The 11,707-nt window shown below is 26.5% G+C and overlaps 1 protein-coding gene across 1 annotated transcript in view; it reads left to right on the plus strand.

The window, feature by feature from the left end:
- Positions 1-842: 842 nt before the first annotated feature.
- The window catches only part of LOC117178125, an 82,291-nt gene continuing 71,426 nt past the window's right edge, over positions 843-11,707 (plus strand). The window contains exon 1 of the mRNA XM_033369381.1: positions 843-1,169. The gene's annotated coding sequence lies outside the window, so the exon portion shown is untranslated. The remainder of the gene's footprint in view (positions 1,170-11,707) is intronic.

Genomic DNA, 11,707 nt, shown 5'->3' on the forward strand with positions numbered 1-11,707 from the left:
TACATCATTATTTATGCTAAATTGAATGAACTTTTAACTCCCTCTAAGTGAAAAGTTGACAAATAGTTAAAATATTTGGAAAAAACCGCATCTCTTTAGCATTCCACAAATTAAATATTATCAACAATAATAATATATCGTTTGAATAATTATATTTACTAACATTAATTAAGTATTACATCACGCTAATTGGAAATTAAACAAAACGTGGACATTTTTTTTAACTGCGACTGTCTATCTTTATTCAAAGAGAAAATTGCTAAAAAGAACAATAATTATTGAAACAATTAATTTGAATATCTAATTATTAGTGTAAAGTAGTATTTTATGTATTAGAAGAAATTTGATTTTTTTAAAAAGTCATTATGATTTTAAAAAACTCGCAAAACTCATTTTTTTACTTATGGGATTTTTTATTATCCCATAAAACAGACTTAGTAGGTTTAAAAATTAAAAAATGAGTTTTGATTCGTATTCTAGCGCTTATTTTGAATTTTTCCAAAACAAAAAAAATATTTATTATTGTGTGGATTCGAACACACTAACGAGTGATAAACATACCAATTAAAAAAAAATTTTAAATGCTAGTGCATTTTTGGACCATCCTATTGAACACTGGCCTAAAGACGCACAAGAGATCGAAAAGTGCGAAATATTTTCTCCGAGAATACTTTTCCTCTCGGATAAAAAATATGTTAGCGATGAGTGTGTTTACCCTTATGGAGAATAGTTTCGACCATCGTATGGCATCGCTTCGCGTCGTGAGAATGGATTTTGGTGAAAGCTGGCTAAAAAGAGGGGAAGGTATATAGGCCACCGTTTCGATTCTGACGGGCGTATTCACAACGAACACTCTCGTCCTCAAACTCGAAGAGGCCCTCAGCCAATTTATTTTACTCAGCTTGGCTCAGCTCACCTCAGCTCTGCTCTGCTCAGCGATTCACTTTCTTTTCTCTTGAGTCCCTCCGCTCGGCAACGCGGCGCGGCGATTGGTTCGCGAGTCACGTTTTCTTTCGTTCTCTCCATTCTATTATCGTTACATCCCTGCCCGAAAATTTCGCAAACGATTCCGTTTATAATAGATTTTTTTTCAATTAAATATTTTATAACAGTGCCAAGTGTGTGTGCCATATAGGATTACAGCGAGCTGCTGAAATTGGATCGAAAAGGTTGGTTAATTGTTTTAAGGGATTAATTATTGCAGGAATAGTGTGGCCAAAAAAATAGAATTTGGATTTTTGGTGATCAACCTCCCTTAATTTTTGAGTTTTTCAGTAAAATAAATTTTTTTTCAAATCCATATATTGACACATGCTCCCCAACTTTTCTACGTTAAAAAATTATTTTCTCAAGAATAATTTTTCACTATGCTTTTTTAAACAGTTTTTTGTAACAATAACGACTTTAAAATAGTTTTCCAGTGGTCTCTGCAAAATTTAGTCAGCTTTAATTTCTGAAAATAATTTTACAAATCGGATCAAATTTCAATTTGTTAAAATTTGATCTTTGATTCTTTGTGACCTATCCTTCTCAATTTTTCTCTTTCCGGAAAAAGAAATTTCGTATGATTTTGTATTCAAATCAATTAATAATAACACGTGCTTCCGTGATTTTTAAGTAAAAAACTGTTTTCTTAAAAATAATTCTTCACTATACTTCTTTAAACAGGTTTTTGTGAAAAGAACAATTTTGAAATCGGGTTTAAGTGCTCTATGATGAGTCATGTGACCAGATTTCTACCTTAACGACACTTTTTGAATTCCCTAACTTATTTTCGCACAATTTATCAGATTGAGTTAAACATTTGGGATAATGAATGAAAAGCACTATGAAAGGTGGGTCTGGTCTTAAATGTGTATCATTATTAAAAAAAATCTTTTTTGTAAACAATTTTTTTAGACTTTTTTCATAATTAGTAGAATTCATGACCAGACACACCTTCCTTGGTGCTTCTTATTTATTGTATTAAATTTTCAAGCCGATGTGGCGCTTCGTGTGAACATAATTTGGGAATTAAAAAAAGTGTCGGTATGGTAGGAATCTAGTCACGTGACCCACTCGTCACATGGCCTTTAAGGACACTGCAAATTATAATTAGCTTTAATTTCAAAAATGATTATTCAAATCGGAACAAATTTAAACCTGCAAACTTTTATTCTAATTTGTGCTGTTCTATGCTTCTCAGTTTGTTCGTTTTTCGGGGAAAAATTCCTTTTATTTTTTATCGAGAAAAATCAATATAAACACTTGCTCCTGAGTTTTTTAAATTAAAGAATTATTTTCGTGAAAATGATTTTAACGATTCTTCTTTGAACAGTTTTTGGAAAAAGAAAAAACGAGTTGAAAATCGGCCTTAAGGGGTCTCTGCGAATTTTAATTAGCTTCAATTTCCAAAAATAATTGTCTAAATTTATATATGTAGAAATCCTATTTTTTATTTTTGGTGAATAATACTCCACAATTCTTTAATTTTTTGAAAAAATAAATTTCCTATTATTTTTCATTAAATTGAATCAACACTATTAGGTCTCCTGGGTTTTTCTAAATTAAAAACTGATTTTTGTAAAAATAATTCTCCACTGTTGTTCTTTTAACAGTTTTTTGTGAAAACAACAATTTTAAAAGAAATTTTGAGAGTTCTCTACCAAATTTAATTAGCTTTAATTTCAAAAAATAATTGTCCAAATCGAATAAAATTTGTTACTTTCAATTTTTGGTGATTAATCCCCCTTAATATGTTGGAAAAGAAATTTCCTCTAGTTTCTTTCAAATTTGTCAACATTAACATGGTTTGAAATATAAAAACACAGTTTTCGAAAAAATGGAAAAGGTGCTTGTTATTAATTTTTTGTATAAATTAATATTTAGCCACGTTTAAAAAAATTTTTTTTAAAAGTGTGCCCAATACCTATTGTTATTCTAGGCCCCCAAACCCTTTGTATTCTGCCCGGAAAATGCCCTAAAATGTACAAAATAGCAGTTTTATGACAAATTAATTTTAGAAAAAATGGTTTTTTAAGAGTTATCATTAATTGTTTTTATTCGAGAACTTTGCAATTGTTTTTGAACTAATTTTTCATTATTTGAAGAATTATTATTTGTTTAAACATTCTTTTTCATAAATAAATAGAGGAAAATTATTTTTTGTGGAATAATGATGTTGATAAATCTAAAAAAAATATTTCTTGTTCTTTCAAATTTATAAGCAATTTATATTTGTGGAATTAATGATGCAGCTAATGAATTTTAAGAGTAATATATTTTTTAACGATATTAGGCAATTATTTAAAAAATTGAAACCACTTGCTTCTTCTCACAGGAAAGTTGGAGAAAATTCTAGTTTTTTCGAATCTGTTACAAAACAATGGATCAGAAAAAACTTTTCACAACGTAACAAAAAACAATTGTTTAAAGATATTATTAATGTATACAAAATTAGGAAGTAATTGTTAAATAATTATCTGTTAATTCCTTGCTGAATAATAGAATTTTTATAATTACATAATATAATAAATATTTGTTAAAGGATTGTTATTAACAATTAACAATATTAATTGTTGATTGCCACTGAAATGTCCCTAAAAGTTCATAAATTAGTCACTTATATTTAATTAAGTTGCAAGAACCAAGTTCGTACGTCAAAAAATAGCTAAATGGCGGATTAGTTAATTAGGATTGTTTAAACAATCATTAATTGTAATTCAGTGATCAAACTAGAATAACTGGGTCTCAGTGCCAAGTAATGTTTGGTTGATTCGCCAGAAAAAACTTGATATATTCCATCATTAACACTTGATGTGGTTAATTGTTTATCGAATTTGTTTAATAAATAACAAATTATTTAATAATACTATATAATTCAATATTAAAAGTCTTTCGGTTCAAAAATTGTATAGATTGAGTGCGAATCTAGTGACAAGTCGGAGCTTACCTCCAGGAAGCCATTTTTATGCACTTGTTTATTTATAACAAATTCAATAAATTTCTAAACATTTTCTTTGCAGAAGGAAAATAATTTTAAGTTATTTCTTAACTGATTAGAAGAGGATTGAAATAAATTTTATGTATTTAAAAAAACCCACCAAAGTCAAATGTTTGGTCTCCATTGTTATTATCAATTAATAAAAAAACACTTCAAAAAATCTGTTTCTTAAAATTGATACGGATTTGCTAGCTTTTATTTGTGATAAAAAGTTCAAAACAAATAACGATCTATCCACAATATAGTTCAATTTTTAAACAAAAAGATAAATTTTCGAATTAAGAAGATTAATTTTTTACCAAAAAAGACCAATTTCGAATAAACTAGAAATTTATAGTTAAAATGTGAATTTTCAACCAAGAAAACGAATAATCAACTTAGTTCAACTTTCAATCAAGTACTTGATTTTTTAACTAAGAAGAATAATTTTTAATTTAAAATGCATTAACATTTTTTATCAAAAAGATGAATTATTGAGCCAAGAAGATTAATTTTCTACAAAAAAAAAACAGCTTTTTTTAATAAAATACATTAACTTGAAAAGAAAATAGTGGGACTTTCAAGTCAAAAATATCACTTATTGAAGGAAAAATAAAATAGTTAAATGTCTAGTTTTAAAAATTGATTTTCAACTTAACGAAAACGAAATTTCAACAAAATAGTTGAATTTTTAGCTCAGGCAGTAATTTTTATATACAATATGAATCTTTTACCAAAAAATTATTTTATAACAAGATAGTTTAAATTTCGACCAAGTATTTTTATGTTCAATAAAAAAATGAATAATTGAATTTTCTACTAAAAAAGATCAATTTTCAACGAAAAACGAAATAGTTATTTATTTAAAAAAAAATGGATTTCCAACAAAACAGAAACAAATTTTCAACTAAAAATTTTAATTCGCAACTAAGGGATTAATCTTTAACTATAATGTGAATCTTTAACCGAAAAAATTATTTTATAAGAAGGTCGTTTAACTTTTAGTCAAGCACTTAAATTTTGAATAAAAAATGAATTTTTGAACCAAGAAGATTAATGTCCTAAACAAAATATTTTTAACAAAACACATTAATTTTTAAACAAAATATAGTTAAATTTTAAACTAAAAAAATAAATTTTTAACAAAATATGAAATACTGAAACATTTAGTTTAAAAAAACAATTATTTTCAATAAAGCAGAAACGAATATTCAAAAAAATAGTTTAATTTTCAACTAAGGGAATAATTTTTACCTAAAATATGAAACTTTAACCGAAAATTTGATTTTATAATAAGGTCGTTCAACTTTCAAACAAGTCTTTAAATTTCAAATAAAAAAAATTAAATTTTTAAACCAAGAAGATTAATTCTCTACCAAAGAACAACATTTTTGAAACAAAATACCTTTATTTGCAAATGAAATATGTAATTGAATTTTCCGCTAAAAAATATCAATTTTCAACGAAACATGAAATAGTTAAATATTTAATTTGAAAAGTGGTTTTCAACAAAACAGAAACGAATTTTCAACCAAATAGTTAAATATCCAACTAGAAGTGAACAGTTTTTAAACAAAAATGCATTAGTTAAGTTTTCAGTCAAAAAACTAATTTTCAGCAAAAAAAAAGAACAAATTTTCCACAAAACAGTTAAACCTTAAGAAAAAATTTAATGTCAGTGATTGGTGATTCTTTTATAAGGTTAATTTTAACAAGTTCAACCACTTATCTTCATACATGTGTGTCGGAATAGAAAACTAAAGTTTAAATATACTTCCGGAAGATAAAAATATTCCGGAAGAGAAAATAAAAATCTGTCAAAACACGCCTAAAGAGAATACGAAACGTAATTGAAATTCACCTTTTGGGATACCAAGTTAAAAAAAAGGATAATAAATGTGTTCTCGTGTAATTGAAATGCGACTCGTTAAGTTTCGATTATAGAAGAGGTAGTAGAGTTAGTAGAGATAGTCAATTGAATCGTGTTAGGTTAAATAACTCTAAAAAGGCATACGTCCGATATGGAGATACGTGATACGAACAAGATGATGTCGGTATTTGGTGTCTCTTTTCCTCTAATTAATTCCCAAGATCCTTCTATCTCTCTTGACAAGCGGCGCGGCGGCCTTATTCTCTCTGGAATCGCCTCGCCGGCAAGGAAGGACGCCGAGACGTGTGGCCTAGACGTGGGAAGAGAAGAGAAGAGAAGAGGAGGGAAGAGGAGAGAAGGGAGGAGAACGTTGACATACTAACTTGCTACCCCACATACCCTTTCAACGCATATGAGAACTCTCGGTCTGAGTAAGACTCAGCTGGTGATAGAAAGAGATCAATTGAAATCTTTTTCTTTTTCGGCTTCATCATCTTCTTCTTCTTCTTGTTCCTCTTCTTGTTAATCTCCTTAATCTTCTTATTCTTCTTGTTATTTTTCTTCTTGCTTCTCTTCACGTTACTCTCTTTCGTCTTCTTATTACTCTTCTTCTTATTCTTCTTCTTGTTCCTCTTCTTGTTCCTCTCTTTTATCTTCTTTTACTTCTTCTAGTTCTTCTTCTTATTCTTTTCATGTTTTTGTTTCTTTTCATGTTCCTCTCTTTCGTCTTCTTATTCTTCTTGCGCTTCTTCTTCTTGTCTTTCTTCTAGTTCTACTTCTTAATCTTGTTCCTATTCTTGTTCCTCTCTTTTATCTTCTTCTTCTTCTTGTTTCTTTTCATGTTCCTCTCTTTCGTCTTCTTATTCTTCTTGCGCTTCTTCTTGTCTTTCTTCTAGTTCTACTTCTTATTATTGTTTCTCTTTTTGTTCCTCTCTTTTATCTTCTTATTCTTCTTCTTGTATTTCTTCTAGTCCTTCTTCTTATTCTTGTTTCTTTTCATGTTCCTCTCTTTCGTCTTCTTATTCTTCTTGCGCTTCTTCTTCTTGTCTTTCTTCTAGTTCTACTTCTTGTTCTTGTTCCTCTCTTTTATATTCTTGTTCTTCTTCTAGTTCCGATTCTTCTTCTTCTTCCTATCTATGTATTCATGTAAAAATTTATCTTCTCGACTGATAATTTAAATGTTTTTGTTAAAAATTCATGTATTTGTGTGGACATTTGTGCTTTTTAGTAGTAATTTTTTGTATACTGAATATTTAAATACTTTATTTTCGGTTATAAGTTCATTTATGTTCTTTGAAGTTTAATTTTTTCGTCGGAAATTAATCTTTTGGTTTGAAAATTCATCCTTTTGATAGAAAATGATTGTATTTTGTTGACAATTTTGGTAGAAGATTAAATTCCATCTTTAAGAGATTCTATCTCTCTTTCATCTTCTTTTTCTTATTATTGATCTTCTTCTTATACTTCTTCTTGTCATTCTTGTTCTTATTTTTGGTTCTCTTCTTGTTCCTCTATTTTGTCTTCTTATTCTTCTTTTTGTTCCTCTTCTTGTTCCTCTCTTTTATCTTTTTATTTTTCTTCTTGTTTTTCTTCTGATTGTTCTTATTATTCTTGTTCCTATCTTTTATCTTCTCATTTTTCTTCTTGTTCTTTTTTTAGTTCCTATTATAATTCTTCTTCCTCTCCATGTATTCAGGTAAAAAATTTATCTTCTCGACGGATAATTTAAATGTTTTTTGGTGAAAATTCATGTATTTTTGTTTGGACATTTGTGTTTTTTAGGAGTAATTTTTTGTGTACTGAATACTTAAATATATTATTTTCTGTTATAAGTTCATTTGTTTCCTTTGAAGTTTCATTTTTTCTTAGGAAATTAATCTTTTGGTTTGAACATTCATGCTTTCGATAGAAAATTATTGTATTTTGTTGACAATTTTGGTAGAAGATTAAATTCCATCTTTAAGAGATTTCATCTCTCTTTCTTCTTCTTTCTCTTATTATTGATCTTCTTCTTATACTTCTTCTTGTTATTCTTGTTCTTCTTTTTGGTTCTCTTCTTGTACCTCTCTTTTATCTTTTTATTTTTCTTCTTATTATTCTTGTTCCTCTTCTTGTTCCTCTCTTTTATCTTCTCATTTTTCTTCTTGTTCTTCTTTTAGTTTCTATTATAATTCTTGTTCCTCTCCATGTATTCATGTATTTTGTTAAAAATTAGTGTTTTTTGGTGTATTATTAATCTTCTCGGTTTAAAAATTAATCTTTTAAGTTGAAAATTCACGTTTTAGTTAAGAATCTATCTCTATTATAGAAGATACTTTTTTTAATTTATGTCCCTAAAATGATAATTTAACTAATCTTGTTTGAATAAAAAAGAAATATTTTTTAGTTGAAAATTCGACTATTTCAATAGAAAATTATTTTCTTAGTTAATGATTAAAGTACTTCGTTAACAGTTAAACTAAGTTGAAAATTAATTTTTTTGGTTGAAGATTCACATTATCATTGAAAACCTATGTATTTTATTCAAAATTGATCATTTCTGGTAAAAAATTAATCTTCTTGGTTCGCATATTCATATTTATTTTATTTTTAAATTTAACTATTTGGTTGAAAATTTAAACACTTTATTGCAAACTAATTTTTTAGGTCAAACATTCAACTTTTTGGTTAAAAATTATTATTCAGTTTTGTCGAAAAATAAATTATTTTATAACAATTAAATTCAAATATTTGGTTTAAAATTCATAAGTTTTGTTAAAAAGTTATGTTTCTTCGTGAAAAATTAATCTTTTTCTTTGTAAAATTTATCTTGGTTAAAAACTCAAATATTGGGTTAGAAGTTGAAATTTTATTGTTGAAATTTTCTCTCTTTTTTGAAAATTAAGCTAGTTCATTCAAGATTCATCTTTTGTTTTGTTAAAAGCTGATTTTCTTCAGTTAAAAATTCAACTCCTTGTTAGGAAGTTTATATAGTTTGTGAAAATTTTGTTCACGCCTGATTGCTCGCCTGAGTTAAAACAGCAGATCCCGAGTAGTTCCTGTTACACCTACCTGCGGTGCGGCGTCAATTCTCGGAAGAGCTATAGAAGGGACGGCTATAGAAGGGAGGGCTGCAGAAGGGAGGGCTATAGAAGGGATTCATCTATTTATTCGAAAATGCAATATTTTCACTTTTAATTTTAGGAATTGAATGCATTACCAATTCAATTAAATATAGAAACCGCATTAATTGTATTAAAAAGAACTGATTATCCTATTTTCGTGAAAATTCTTTGGATTTTGCTTCTTCTTTCTGCAATTTCCTTTTCTAGCAAGTTGTCTGAGTTATGCCTGAATGAGATACATAATATTGCGCCGAGCAATTTGTGCATGTTGTTGACTTTAACGATGCAGAAGACTTTTTCGCGAAAGTTTCCAAGCAACCTCCTTGTCGCGTTGAGTCGCATCGCTTCTTCGAGTTCTCCGTCTCAATTTTCCGTGGCGACGAGATAGCGCCTTAATTTCGCGCTTTCTACACGAAATGAAAAATAACGACTAAGGACACGCATTTCAGACTTCCGCAGACGGTAAAGCTAAATTCCAACTTAATTAAACAATTTACTGCGAATAATTTGTAAAAATACGAAGAAAATATTCCCTTATTTTCATCAGAAATAGGTATAAATGACAGTATTGTCACTCTATTGTAAACAATTTTTTTTGACACGCTTGTATTATTAAAATACCACGAAGAATGAATTTTACAACTTAATTTTGCGTCGGTAGAAATATACGTCATTCTACAAAAAAAAGAAAGTTTTTCGAAAATTAAAATTTACATTTATTAAATAATATGATTTCTGAATTCTCAATTGTTAAAATTTTATGTGATTCACTTCTGCGATGAATTTTCAATTAGCAAAATTAATTTTTCAACTGTAAGATTAATTTTTTCACTAAAAAAATGTTTAATAAAATGCATGAATTTTTATATAAATAGTTTAATTTTCGAGTGAAAAAAATGATTTTATTCTTTAAACTTTTAGTCACCAAATTAATTTGAAAAATAGATTTTCCAACAAATTAGTTGACTTTTTAAGGAAAGGCATGACTTTTAAACTAAAATAATAAATCTTAATTCAATACAATTAATTTTCAACAAAGTTATTACATTTTTAATTAAATAGTTTAATTCTCTACAATTTTTTTATATTTCAAGGGCATAGATTTATAATTATTCAAGCTTTATTACTTTATTATTATTTAACAATTATATTTCAAGCAAAAAGATTAATAATTCTTTATTAATAAGATTAATTTTTTACAAAAAAAAAGACGGATTTTCAAGCAAATAGCATAATTCTATGCGAAACACTTGATTAAAAAACAGGAAATAATTTAAGTTTTAGTGAAAAAATTAAATTGGATCGAAAAATTTTTTTTGAACTAGATAGTTAAAGTTTTAATCATAAGCATAAATTTTCAAATAAAATGACCAATATTTATATACACTAAAAGAGTTTTAACAAAGTAATTAATCTTTCAAATTAATAGTTGAATTTTCTGCCAAATTTTTAATATATTAAACCAAAAAGACGAATTCTGAATCAAAGAGTTAAATTTTCAAAATTAAAAGATGAATTTGATACAAAACTGTGAAATTTTCTACAAAAAATTTGAATCTTTTACCAAAAAGTTTATTTTTAACCCAAAAAGATGAATTTTTAATAAAGCAGTTGAATTTTCAAGACAAGAGGACTAACTTCCTGAAAAAAGTTGAATTCTTCACAGAAAAATTAATTTTCAACACAAGTAAACAAATTTTCAAGAAAAAACCTTACATTTGAGTCAAAAAGAAGAATTTTCTAATAAATATTTGAATTTGTAACTAAATTTTACAAGAAACTAATTCAACTTTCATTAGGTAGTTGAATTTTTGAACGAAAACGACGAGTTTTTAATGGAACACATGTAATAGTTGATAGGCTGACAAAAAAGATTAAATTTTTAAATAAGCAATAATCAAATTTAATCAAAACAGACGAATTTGTATCGAATTAGTTAAATTTTTAATTAAAAAATCAATGGTAAGCAAAAAATACAATAGTTAAGTTTCTGATTAAAAAATTGAAAATTAACAACAACAAAATAATTTTCAACAATAAGTTTTATTTTTCGTCAAAAGAGATGAATTTTGAACTGAAATGTAAATCATTAGTCAAAAAGATAAATTTTATATAGATTATTTATACATTATTTCAAAGATCAGTGGAAAAATTAAATTTTTAGTTTAAAAAAATTGAATTTCAACATGAACAAAAAACTAATGTCTAACCATAAATTTTAGTTTCTAAAAAAAGAAATGAATTTTTAATTAGTCATATTTTCAATAACCAACATTTGAAGTTAATTTTTAATTAAAAATTTTTTAATGAATTAATTTAAATTATAACCAATTAGCAGTAGTTTCAACAAAAAAGGAATTTGATTTCAATTAAAAAGATAAATTCTAAGTACAACATATATTTTCAAATATTTCGACCAAAAATGAAGGATTTTGATCAAAATTGTTTGATTTTTAAATAAAAAAGATTAATTTTCAAAGATAAATGGAGAAGTTACAATTTTTGGCTTATAAAATTGAATTAAAAAAAAAACAAATTAATGAATTAATTTTTTGGTACTGAATATTTTAATATTCTATTTTTGGTTCAACATTTGTATATTGTCGTCAAATTATTTTGTTTTCAAAAAAATTAATCTTATTGTTTTTGGTTTAAAATTGAATCATTTTCTCGTCAAGAAGAGAAATTTTCAATGAAAGAGTTCATTTTTAACAAAATTGATGAATGTTCAACCTAAAATGACAATTTTAATTAAAATTGTGCTGAAGAATG

Source organism: Belonocnema kinseyi, chromosome 8, assembly GCF_010883055.1.
Source record: "Belonocnema kinseyi isolate 2016_QV_RU_SX_M_011 chromosome 8, B_treatae_v1, whole genome shotgun sequence".
NCBI classification, from domain to species: Eukaryota; Metazoa; Arthropoda; class Insecta; order Hymenoptera; family Cynipidae; genus Belonocnema; species Belonocnema kinseyi.